The sequence below is a fragment of the Spinacia oleracea genome, chromosome 2 (genome assembly GCF_020520425.1).
Source record: "Spinacia oleracea cultivar Varoflay chromosome 2, BTI_SOV_V1, whole genome shotgun sequence".
Taxonomy (NCBI): domain Eukaryota; kingdom Viridiplantae; phylum Streptophyta; class Magnoliopsida; order Caryophyllales; family Amaranthaceae; genus Spinacia; species Spinacia oleracea.
In genome coordinates, this window is record NC_079488.1 from 111,952,367 (window position 1) to 111,966,505 (window position 14,139).

A 14,139-nucleotide genomic window follows, 5' to 3' on the forward strand; every position below is an offset into this window, starting at 1 on the left:
CGTACTTATTCTGATCATGCCCCTATTTTAATAAGTTTAACAAACCCTAATCATTCTGGAAATTATCCTTTTAGATGTAAAGAAGTTTGGTTAAATCATCCCAATTTTCTTTCTTATTTTGTTAATAATTGGAAACCTCCTACAGAGGATTTTATCCAAGGAAGGGATAAATTTCTTCGTACTGTGCATTCCTGGAACTATAATATTTTTGGTAATTTAAGAAATCAAAAGAGAAACATTTTAGCTAGAATAAATGAAATTCAAATTTCGCTAAGTAAACATTACTCTCAATTTTTGGTAAATCTGGAGGCTAGACTTCTTGAAGATCTTAATGATATTTATAAAAAAGAAAGAATTATTTGGGCTCAAAAAGCTGGAATTAATTGGAGAAAATTTGGTGATTATAACACTAAATACTTCCATACATTAGCAAAAATTAAGAAAGCGCAAGGAAAGATTCTCACCTTACAAAATAATTTAGGGGATTGGATTACAGATAAAAAATCTCTAAGGAATTTAGCAACAACTTACTTCGTCAATTTATTTACTACTACTCACTTTTCGAGTCTGTTAAACAGTAGTACTATTGGTAATATAGGATTAGATGACTCTGAAAAATCTATGTTTTTGGCTAGGGTTACATTGGATGAGGTCCGTTTAAATCTTTTTAATATGGACCCTACTAAATCCCCGGGTCCATATGAAATTCAACCGATTTTCTTTCAAAGATTTTGGAGTGATATGAACATTTCACTTTCCACTTTTTGTGTTTCCTGCTTTGAAAATGGGAAAATCCCGGCTGAAATTAATTATTCTTACATTGCCTTAATTCCTAAAATTCAAGGGCCTTCAAGCATTACAGAATTTAGACCCATTGGGTTATGCAACACTATTTACAAGCTAATAACTAAAATTATCTCCTCAAGATTAAAACAAGTGCTTCATCGGATTGTTAGTCCGTTACAATCTAGCTTCATTCAAGGTAGGGGAATAGAGGACAACGTTATCCTTGTTAAAGAAATGGCACATGTTTTTCATAAAGCAAAAAAGAGAAATAAAATAATGGCGTTGAAATTGGATATTTCTAAGGCATATGATAGTCTAGAATGGGATTTTATAAGAGACACGTTATTACATTTCAACTTCCCTCACAAAACTATATCTCTTATTATGTCTTGTATTACGTCTTCGTCTATTTCTATTCTCTGGAACGGAGAAATTTGTGACAAATTCTATCCAACTAGGGGGATTAGACAAGGGGATCCTTTATCCTCTTACATCTTTGTGTTATGCTTAGATAGGCTTTCTACTATGATAGAAGAGCAAGTTCATTTAGGTTTGTGGAACCCGATTTCTATTTCAAAAAATATTAAACTTTCGCATGTTTTTTATGCGGATGATGTTTTTTTATTTAGCACAGCCTCTGCTAGGAATTTGTGTAATATTATGAAAACTCTAGAGGACTTTGGACACAGGTCAGGTCTAAGGATTAGTATGCAAAAATCTACCATCATCTTCCCTAATACGATGCATCATTCAATTAGACAAGAGATAGCTAATCCCTATGGTCTCAGAATTTCAACTTGTTTTGGGAAATACTTAGGTATTGACATTAGACCAAATAAACTAAAGATTAGTAATTACCTTCAGCTTCTTGATAAATCTACTAACAAGGTTAAAGGATGGCAGGCTAAGCTTTTAAATATGGCAGGTAGATGTACCTTGGTTAAATCTGTGTTAAATTCCTTTCCGGTTTATGTTATGCAGACTAATATTTTGCCTATTTCTATAGTAAACAAAATAGAAAAATGTAGTCGCAAGTTTCTTTGGAATAAAACTGAAAGAAATAGGTACATGACTAGGATCTCTTGGGAAAAGGTTACTAATTCCATTGATAATGGAGGATTGGGAATACGTAGGTTAAAGGAATGGAACCTTTCTTTTATGGCAAAATTAGGTTGGTCTATCTTGACTCGTCCAGACAAACTTTGGGTTCAAGTTTTTAAAGAAAAATATATTAAAAAATCCAATTTTTTGGATTGTATCCCAAATAGTAATCAATCACCATTATGGAGGGACATTCTTAAAGGCCGACCGATTCTGAAAAAAGGTTTAATTATTAATATAGGAAATGGGAAGTCAACCTCCTTATGGTTTCATCACTGGATTGGGGACGGTCCTTTGTATACTCTTAAAGACGTTAAAATTCCAGATTCTAAAGCCCATTGGTACGTAATAGAATTATTAGAGGAGGAAAATGGTATTTGGAGGATATTATTCATTTAATCCCTAATCAAATCAAAAATCTTATTCTTGCTTATCCTTTAAGTACAAATGATAAAGAGGAGGACTTTATTAGATGGCAATATTCTAAAAATGGAGCTTTCACCATTAAATCTGCGTACTATATTCAACTTAATGGCTCTTTACGCTCAGTGGATAATGGTCAATCTTTCTGGAGGTCTATTTGGAAGATAAAAGTTCCCTACAAATACAGAATGTTGATTTGGAATTGTGCTCATGAGATTCTTCCTGTAGCCCAAGGTTTAAATCGAGTTATTCATCAGATTAGCTCTATTTGTTCAAGATGTCTCTCAGATCAAGAATCTCATATCCATTTATTCAGAGACTGTGCTCAATCAAGCATTCTATGGTCTTTCATATTTCAGAGGATTTGGAATACTGAGAATTTTAATCTCAGTTCGTTTTACAATCTTCAATGGAAACAATGGATCAAGTTTAATCTTTCATGTTCTATGAGATGGAAAGTCCTTTTTTCTGTTGCCATTTGGCATATCTGGATTTCTAGAAATAACGCTATTTTCAATCTCCAAATGAAGCATTGCTTTTCATTGTATAATTCCTTTTTTGTGGACTGGAAAAGTACTAATTTCATTCTGCAGGGTAAGGATGTGAAACAGAATCAGGTAGCTGGAAATTTTGCTTTCAAATGGCTCCCACCAAAACCAGATTTCTTGAAGCTCAACGTGGACGGAGCATGGAAATCCATGACTGAAGCAGGAGGAGGGGGAGTTTTCAGAAGGCCTAATGGCTCATGGTTCGTAGGCTTCTCATGTAAATTCAACGTGAGCTCTCCTCTAGCTGCAGAACTGTATGCGCTCAGAGAAGGTTTAATCATTGCAAAGGATCTTAGCATGGACAAATTGGAGGTGGAAACAGATGCTGTCCAACTCAAGTTAATGTTGGAGAAAATGGATGAGAATAGTTATCATGAACTCAGCCCTGTCCTGAAGGAAGTGGCTAATATGTTAAGTCAGAACTGGATCATTACTTTCAATCACATTCCTCGTTTCTGCAACAAAGTAGCTCATGATCTTGCAGCACATTCTTTGGTGATGGTTGTTGGTCACAAACTACACTACATTATACCAGCTTGTGCAAAGGAGCATTATTTTAAAGAATTTGAATTGACTAATCTGGATTACGCAGAGTTTGTAAGAGGAAAAGCTGGGATAGGAACCACTGGTGCAACCCAAGTAACCCCTGCAGTTCCAACAACTTCTTCAGCAGCACAAATTGTGTTTGGTTCAATTGTTACAGATATCAAGCAAGCAGCAGATATTGCACGTGGGAAACAACAGCTCGCACAGGATAAAGGAAAGGGTAAAATGTTCGAACCTTTTGTTGTTGGTGGCTCAACAGTTTCTAATCCCATAGAAATTGTTGAGCTAGAAGATGGTGAGGTAGCCAACAATTAAGAACAAGTGAGGAGTAGTTTTTGGGAAGACGCAGATGTGGTTGTATTGGAATATGGCGTCAGAATATTTTGTTGGTTTTGTCTATAAGTATGGATATAATAGGACAAGGAGGATGGTTCAAGGATCTGCTGGAAACAAGTCCCTTTTGAACAAGTTTTTGCGGGCTAAAGGGAAATTATCAGAACACTATCTTCTCAGTTGTATAAATTAGTAGAATGTTGTAATGGGGCTAGCTCATACAGATGGTTATGGTTTTCTGTCTTAATCATTCGGGGAATATGTAATATTTTGGTAGTATCTTTGGGGGGTTTGTTAGGTTGGTTAACGTATGTTTTACCTCTGCGAGAGGTGGCTTTTGTAACAAACCCTTAATTTCTAATTAATATAATCGTCTTGTTGCGTTAAAAAAAAAGTATAAAAGACTTAGCCTAGTGGAAAGTAACTCACCTTTAAACCAAAAGATTGAGAGTTCAAGTTTCACTAGGGGAACTTTGAGTGACCAGACCAAACCCAACCCATTATCCAATCCTAAAGTTTTCTCAATCAAATCTGACCCGGCCCGAATGGGCTGGCATGTTTTCCACCTCTAGTTCGTAGAACGGAATAACAGAATATGGAGTATTATATTAAGTTAATTGCGTACGGAGTATATAAGAAAAAGGGTAAGTTTCATTATCCTCTAAAACTTGAAGCTGCTAGCAAGCAATTACTAACTTGGTAAGAGTTCTCGTGACATAATATTTCAGTTTGCAATCAATATCTGTCTTCTTTGTCTACTTGCTTAAAAAACAGTTTCAAACTTTCGAGTTCTTTTGTACCTTTTTCTATAAAAAAGAAAAGCCTCACGATTTTGATGCATGGCACAAAACTTAAAGTTATTGTTAACCTTGTTTCACTTATTTCAGCAAAATAAGTTTGCATGGAAAAAATAAAAGTTAACCCACTACAGTTTATAACTAAATTCGGATAAGATATATAAATTTATGAAAAATAAGTAAAAATCAGGTGAATAGATCACACTCTATTTTATAGTTATTTTAATTTTAAAAGAAATAAATTTAGTACGTTAAGAACGGATAAGAAAAGTTCATGACAAATATTACGGAGTAATATGTTTGCAAATATGTAATACAAAAGGCAAGCTTACTCTGATCCCTCTTCCCCTTTAATTTTTGACGTGACTAGCTATTACTCGTTTATAACTTATGGTCAAAATTTTAAACTTTAACCCAAAAATTGTAATTGGACATCTAATAGTGACCAGTGGCGGACTGGCGGTTTTTCATTCTGGTATGGGAGAGCGTGGTCCTCCATGAAAAATTTCATAGTGTATTTTTAGTTTTTCCCCCTTCAATTTTGAACATAATTGTATAAATTTTATACTATATTGCTTAATTATTCTATTAATTCCCTGTGAAACAGTTCAAGATCCGTAACTGCTGGTAACATTATAACTTAATTAATTTGCATACTCCATATAAAATGTGCACATATTATATGAAAACTTGCATTATTTGGAGTTTTCTGCCTTTTCTCCAATGCATGTAGCTCTTGCTGTACGGATCGCAGTATAATATCAATGGCTACTCCACCTACGAGGCTACGAGCTCAGGCTGCAACCAAGCAAAAACCGATCCAATCCACATGGTTTACAATTTTACATATCTAGCTAGGAGAATTGGAGAAATATCAAATAAATTAAAAAAGTACTTAGATAAAAAGAAAATTAATTAATCGCAGTCAAATTGGTAATTAATGACTAGGACTCTACTCCTCTAGGAGTATTACTACAATAAGTTTTGATTGTTAATTAAAAAAAAAAATTATATGGATTTAATTTTTTATTATTTAAATCACTAGAAACTAATTATTTTATAGAGACGATGAATTTCGTCTTTAAAAGGTCCAAATCCGTCTCAAAATGATACTTAGAGACGGATTTGAGACAGAAATAGTGCGTTTCTATAGAGAATCCATTATTGAGAATCCATTACAAATTTGAGACTGAATTTTTGAAACTCCATATACAATTCCATCTCAATTTTAATTAAAAGTCGAAATTTAGTAATCCGTCACAAGTTTTAGATTTTTATTGTATCCGTCTCAAAATCCATCTCTAATTGATGCATAATTTTGTAGTGAACGAGGATGTCCCATTTATTTTCAATTTTAGTCATATCTTCTTACTATAATAACAAACGCCTTTTGTTGAAGGAAACATACCAGTTTCATATACGTTTACATGTCATGCACGCCATCAATTGAAGAAACCATTATTCTCTGCATGTGCTTTCGGGTTCATGAAATAATCTGCATGCGTGTGCATTTTAGTTACTAGTAGTTAAGCACCGGTACAAATTAGAAAGAAAAAAAGAAGGTGAAGTAAGTTATTGCATAGTCATGTTGTAGAAATGGTAAAGAGTAGTTTGCAAGTCATAATCTACCCATAATAAACTTTGCGAATAATTAATAAAATTGTTACGAATAAAATTGATCACACACTAATGCCTCATTATCTTGGCAGTTACGTAGTACGTAGTAGTTGTTAACTAGTTATTGTTATGAAAAAATTTGTGTAGTAGGAGTAGTTTGCTATATTTAATGAAAATGGCTTTCTTGTGGGATGAGACCAAATATATTTGTACATTGCCAAAGCCATAAAATTAACTAAGGTCATGTTCTGTTCTACTTATTTTGACTTATTTCAGATAAAACAAGTTTAGAGAAGTTAAGAGAAGTTCAGTTAAATTCAAATAAGTTCAGATAAGTTCATAAGTTCAGTAAAAATAAGTTTTTTTCCAGACAATTTCACACACAAATAAGTTTATTTCAGATAAATTAATTAAGTTTATTTCAGATAAAATAAGTTCAGATAAATTCAGATAATATAAGTTGGTTAAAATAAGTCCAATAGAACGGAGTCTAAGGTAACTCCCCACTTGATCACAACTTCTCAACGACAAAGAAGCAAAATCATGACAAATCTTAAGAAAGACGTCGTTTTCAATTTTCAATTGAATTCTAATTGATGTTATTATTATTGTTAGTGCCTTAGTGGACCTCTTCAAGGTTCCAATTTCTCAATGATGTTCGCATTTTCAAGGCCACTCTTGTTTTTCTACTTGGACTTTTGTGATTTTGTATGATTCAGCTCGGTCAAGCGGATTTTATAAAATCTGGCTAGGTGTTAATTTAAAATCGAATGGAGTTAAACTAAACATTTTGATCAAACGTGCCAAATATTTAACCAGCTAGAAATGCTAGTATGGACGAATAAGTTTCCACTAGTGGAAAAAACCCCTGTTGTAGCCCCCTTGTTGAGGGGGGCATATATAAGTGAGCCTCAATAACCCCTTAGTCAACGCGGGTCAAAAGTTTAAGCATGTGGTTGGGGCGGGCTTTTGTTAGGTTCGCTTCTACAGATCCTGTTGAAGGGGGCTTTAGTTTGCCCGCCTCAATAGGTAGTATTCAAAAAAGGCGGGCTTCTTGTTGTTCGCTTCAATAGATATTCACAAAATTTAAATCAATTAAAACACACCTCTCTCACCGCCAAACACGCACTGGGCAATTTATTCGAACAAAGCAAGAACAGTCGCCGCTCCTCACCGCGCGGCTCCACCACCACCACCACCACCATCACCTTCCTCGCCTTCTCTTCCATAACGGTCGCCGCCGACCGTCGTCTTCCCTATCTCGGTTGACTCTGTTTCACACAGTGCCGCAATATATCAAGGTTAGGTTATAATTGATTCTTGTTTTGCTTGGTCTTAAAATTCAGTTTCTCTTCAATTAGTTGAGCATAATGAGTTGATTATGCAGAGAATTTAGGCTAATGTTTCAATATTGGATGAATTTACAAATTAGGGTTTGATATTTGTGGTTTTTCTAGTTCAGTTACAAAATAGATGTTAGGTTAAATTTTTCTAGTTCAGTTACAAAATAGAAGTTAGTGATATGGGTTTTGTGTCTAAATGATGAAGGTCTCTTTTATGGTGATGGTTTATGTAAGCTATGTGAGTAGCTCGATCCAAAGTATGCAGATGAAATGAAGTGTTTGAACTTTTAAGTGGAGCGAATCGATATGAATCTGTTGAAAATATGTCTGCATAAAATATACTCATGTGTTCATTGTAATATTGATAGTTTATTAATGATGTAAACTAATCGTTGATATTGGATTGTAGCTTTATAGGCTCTAAAATTACCATAGCTTGATGTATTCACTATAGTATATTGTGATGTTTTTTGTACACGCTTATCTACAATATTCTGATGTATGACAGTGGAGACTGTTGTTGCTGCTGCTTTGATTTTCAAGTTCTTTTAGTTCCATTTTTATTATGCTACAATATTGCTCTTGCTATTGTTGAGTTCCTATTCTGGGGTTTTGTGAGATCGGAAACTGTCCATAGACAGCTGCCTGTGGGGCTTTGACAGGTTCAACAAGGACTAAAATAGGTGCAACAATAAACTTTGTCACCTTCTACTTGGTTGCATTGCCTGTACTAGTTGTTATGGCATTTTCGGTCAAGGTTGGATTTATCGGTCTGTGGTTTGGGCTCGCAGCAGCTCAACCAGCTGGTGTACCTGATGCAACCAGCTGGTGTACCTGATATAGCCTGCTACAGTATCTGATAATAACGCAGATTGTAAACACTTCTTTATTGCAAGTATTATGTTAACGGTGTGAAAAAAACTAGTCTGCCCCCCTAGAGATTTTTTTAGTCTTTTTTTGTTTCTTGGTTAAAAATTTAATCAAGCCAGGTCGTCGAGCACCTGTCAAAATTTGAAAATGTATGCACAGTCCGCAGCAAACCTCCGTGCCTCTTCCTTTGCCGAGGACCAGTCTCATATTAACTAGTTCTACTTACAAGGCTTTTGACTATGGCTGAGTATGAGTAGTGCCAGGTGCTTGTAGCTTAACTCTTGCATAGTTGCATGCATAGGGGCTCATTCAGTTATCCATCCTGTTGCATGGAAACAAACTGTGGTTTGATATTTAACTTAAGAAAGGACTTTAATAACCAAATTAGGAGATTCTATAGCTATGTTATTTTATGTGGAGCTTTTTCCTTTCTGTTACTTTTCAACTAAATCTAATAGCATTTGCTTACTTCTAATTTTCAAGGGAGATGAAGCATCATTGCAAAAAGCGCTGCATTTGGTGTACAACCTCAATCAGGACTGTGTAGATGTTCTGTTTTATGCTTCTTGGTGCCAGTTCTCGAGGAACTTCAGACCAAGCTATTCAACCCTGTCTTCCTTATATCCATATATTCCTCATTTTGCAATAGAAGAATCAGCCATCAGACCAAGGTTTGGACTTAAAATCAAATCTTAGTTTTTTTTAACTCACCAGTTCTACGCACTGATCTGCACAGCTCAGATCAGAACTGTGCAGATCAATGCACAGAACTGATCAGAACTGACCAGTTCTGTGCACTGATCTGCACAGTTCTGATCTGAGCTGTGCAGATCAATGCACAGAACTGATCAGAACTGACCAGTTTTGTGCACTGATCTGCACAGTTCTGATCTGAGCTGTGCAGATCAGTGCACAGAACTGATCAGAACTGACCAGTTCTGTGCACTGATCTGCACAGTTCTGATCTGAGCTGTGCAGATCAGTGCACATAACTGCACAGTTCTGATCAGTTTTGTCCACTGATCTGCACAGTTCTGATCTGGGCAGTGCAGATCAGTGCACAGAACAGAACTGATCAGTGCACTGAGAAGCTAAAACAGTACTTCATGCATGTAAATTACACCTTCAAACATGTAAATTACACCATACTGTAAGCAAAGTATCAAATTGTAAACAAAGTCATCTTCAAAACGGTTTTTATGTACTTATCCATCATCAACCACCAGAAAGCAAACATCAGAAACTAAGTTACCAATCACAAAGCCATGCAAACAAGAACAGGTAATTGATATTATTAGACAAAATGTACTGAAAACTAACCTAGGAAAATTCAACTGCAATTTCTGCAACCTGTGCTTGGAACCTGGCTCACATAAGAGGATACGACATTCACCAAGTTTACACCTGTGTGAAAAAACCAGATAAAGTTAGTCAAGTTATTAGAAGTATCAGACTCTCAGTAACTTAAATAGGAGGGATAAAGTAGGAGACTATCACTGCAATTCCTCTTCACAATACAAGTGGCAATTGATTGGGGTTGAATTTTTAGAAAAAAAATATGAATTAATATCCACAAGTATCCTTCACTATTCAAATTTAAGTAGTCAAGATAACAAAAATTCCAAGGCGCACAGGCTTTCAGATATGAATAGAAAGAACAAAGTCAAAAACTTCAACAATGCATCAGAAGTGAAGCCCGAACTTACACATGTATGTTTCAATTACGATTCGTAACCCATATTCCTTCCGTATGATCTGTACGCATATGATTAGTATTATTTGCATCCTCCTCTTCTGGCAATGGTTGAACAACCATTGGTAACGGAGGTGTGTCATCATACTCATCATACTCATCTTCATCTACAACATCATCAATACCCAAAATATGTCTTTTTCCTTGGGCAACAACACGCCATCTAGGATCAATATTGTCAACCACATAAAAAACTTGCTTAGCTAGTGATGCTAGAATGAATGGCTCGTCACTGTCACTTAGTCGATCAAAATTCACCAAGGTTAAACCCGGGAAAATTTCATCTCGCTTCACACCATTTTGGTTGTTAGCCCACTGACACCGAAAAACAGGGATCACAAAATAGGTATAATCAAGCTCCCATATTTCTTCGATAACACCATAATATGATTGTGTTGAATCAACCGGCCTTTTATCCTTAGCGCTTGCATAGACCCTAGATGATGCAACAACCTTTACTCCACTATTTTGCACTACACTCTTTTCATCTTGCCTTCTAGTGTAGAATGTGAACCCATTGATATCATATCCTTCAAAAGATCGAACACATAGTCGAGGACCTCGAGATAACCACTTGATCGTATCAGAAACATCATGGTCTTGTTTCTTTCCAACTTCCTTCTTAAACCATTCAATAAATGTGCGCAGCGGGCCCGCCTCAACAGATCACTGAGCTGTTGAAGCTACGTCTATCGCAGCGGGCCTTGTTCGCCTCAATAAACCCAAAATGCCCCCCTCAACAGGTATTTTTTCCACTAGTGTTCTCACCTACTCTCGTAAATTTTATCACAAAACTTAAACTCTAGCTATTAATGTCAATCACAACCTAAGACAATAAGACCCTTTCTGTTGACAATATAAAATTTTAATTTACGTAAAATACAAACACCTAATTACTCTTAATAAAAATAAAATACATTGTTGTTTAAGAATCCTACTAAAATACTACTGAGTTAGACTAAGATTAGGCCTAGCTAGAAGGCTCCTTGTACATCAATGATTCTTTTTCATTGTACAACTCTATAAATTCAAATCATGATATTGACTTTAAATCTTGACCATGCCTATTCAAATCCACCAAATTCATACGGAATACTTAATTTAATTATATAGCATTTTACTAAGTAGTACTCCCTCCATTCCTAAATGATCTTCCTATTTGGTATTTAGGGTGAAAAATAAGAAAATGGAATCTTGTAATGATTGGGTGTAAGAGTAATGATTGGGTGTAAGAGAAAATAATAAATAAATAAATAAAAGTAATAAAGAAATGAAGGAAAGAGAAGATATTTTTATTAAAGTAATAAAAAATCATAAAAGTGGGGTTGGGTGGGTGAATGGGGAAATGTGAATAAATTAAATAAGGGATGGTGGAGAAATTTATGGTAAAAAGTCATGTCCAAAAATAGAAACAGGAAGATCAAATATAAACGACATTTATAGAAACAGGAAGATAAAAAAGGAATGGAGGGAGTACTAGGTCTAGCGAGTAAGGTTTGTATCTTACTTTGAGGTTGCATGTGGGAACAATCTTTACTAAAGGGTGAGAATCAGAAGATATGCATCCTTAATAATTACAGTAGTTTATTTATAACGAAGTCCTAACATAATTAATTAACTGGTACGTGGATTTTGGGATAGAAGATTTCTTAGCCATCACTACTGTTTATAAAAAGTGATTAATGATGAGCCCATGCTTAGCAAATATCAATTACTTATGTTGACTAATCTAAAATGATGGTTAATTACTCTTAGCATTTTCATTCTCAAGTCCAACCCAATTTTGACTGTAGTTATGTAAATTGCATGCACGAAATTACACCACTTTTTATTTGAATAATGTTACCACCTTTTGTTGGTAGTTTTACAGAAGCTATACTCCTCTTTATTATTCCTACGAGGAATGTCGTGGTCAATTGGAATATCAGATAATCCAATATTCTATTTTATCTATTTTATAATTAATCAAACAAGTAAATTAACTATTTTTATCAGAAGAATAGTATTTGAAAAAATTAGTTTGTCTTCTCTCAAGACTGTAATCTAACTATTAATCAAAGAGAAGAAAATACTCGTAATAAAATTTGGTGTAATAAAAGAGTGTATATCTTAATGACTACTCCGTATCTACCAAATGTTCAAGCAAGTCCAAGTAGCCGTAACCTAGACTTTCTAATACGATAAAAATAGATTAGAGTCGTGTTCTTTTGAACTTTTTTTCTTCATAATTTCATTTCAATTTTGTTTAGGTCTAATATATTTGGTTCAACTTAACACTGTAAATATTTTAGTTCGCCTCAATTCATGTCAAATGTGTACAATTTAGCTATGAATAAGCTCAGCTTAATTCAGACGTGATATGATCATGCAGTTTAGTTCAGTTTAACCCTATAAATAAGTTGAGATCAGGCACATTCAATTCAATACATGTCTACCAAATTTAATCTAGTCTAGTTTAATGTAATACCAATAAATCCGATTCAATTCAATTCGGTTCAAATTCATTCATTTCAAAAGAGCATAGCTATACTATGAATTATTGTCAAAGATTGAATCTAATTTAATTCAATTTCAAAACTACAATAAATCAAGAGACTACCTCGTTGAAGGTTATATCAAACAACGATGTGTAATGATTGTAGTTTTACTGTAAAAGAGTTTTATGTATTTGATAGATTCTGATCTTTTATAGAAATTATATGACATTTCATCTATAAATTAATTTTAGTTTTTTAAAAAAATGTCAAAGATTACACTACACTAAAAGGAAAAAGGAAAAGGAAAAGGCTTCAAAATTTACAGTACAAGATAAGAGTACAAGACACATAGCGTGATTAGGTGAATCTAATGGTTAATGATGGTGATTATTAGTGGAACATTGATGATAATAATGTACACGTTAAAATGTCCCTTTTCCTAAAACTAAAAAAATAATTAAAAAAAGCATAATGTCTCGTGGAAAGTCACGTGGCATCAAACCTTTGCCTGAGAGGATTGAGGAAGACCAAATTGGGGCCCATTTAACATTCACTTACTGTTGGACTTTTTTATGTCAGGAATTGCAGCTTCTAATTATAATTTACCAAATCAATTAAGCAAAGAATAATTAATTATTAAGTCCACATGCTAATTGCATTACCTCTGCCTCTGCACCCGGGTCTAATTTCTTTGCACCAAATCTTAAGTTTGTTTGATGTGCATTTCTATCTGATTTTATGCTAAGATATCTTTGTTTTTCTACCATGAAAAATGAAAATACTTGTATAATAAGGTGTAATTAATAGGGTTCCGATTATGTGGATATGTTTATATTTGCCTAAAAGTGTGTTTAGAGCATCTTTAACGGTATGGCTTTAGACTTGTTAGCAATTACTTACGTACTAAAAAGTAATGAATTGAAATAATCAATGATCTAAAAGACACCGAGCCTAGGAATTGGCAGTTATGATATGATTCTGGTCGGTCAAAAGTACTTCACAAAACAAAATTGAAGGTTACTTTAGAATCGAACTAACTTAAACTAAACAATTACGGAGTATTCAAATAGATCAAGCAATAAACCAAATTAAAAACCTAGCATGTAACAAAGAATTATAGAAGCAGTAAATAGGAGAAAACAAACTACTAAGACTTCTAATAAATCAAAAGACACAAAGTATGACTTATCCTAATTGTACTAAGATTAAGTCTAGTACACTTCATCGCCAAATATCATTTTAAATATATTGTAGAATTATTTAGACTCAAACATTGACAATGATTTCAACCATGGACAATAGAAACTTGGTTGATAGAACTATACCCTACTTTGACCGCTACCTGATTTGTTGACTGTATATTCAATAACGTTAAATGTATAAGTTTGGGATTTGACTGTATATTCAATAAGGTAAATGTATAAGTTTAGATTTGACTATATATATATACACACAATAGGGGAGTCGACCGCCGTGACAAATATTAGGTAACGGGCTATAATTTTCCAAAACCTCCACATCAAGTTGAATTTTGAAAAGTGACAA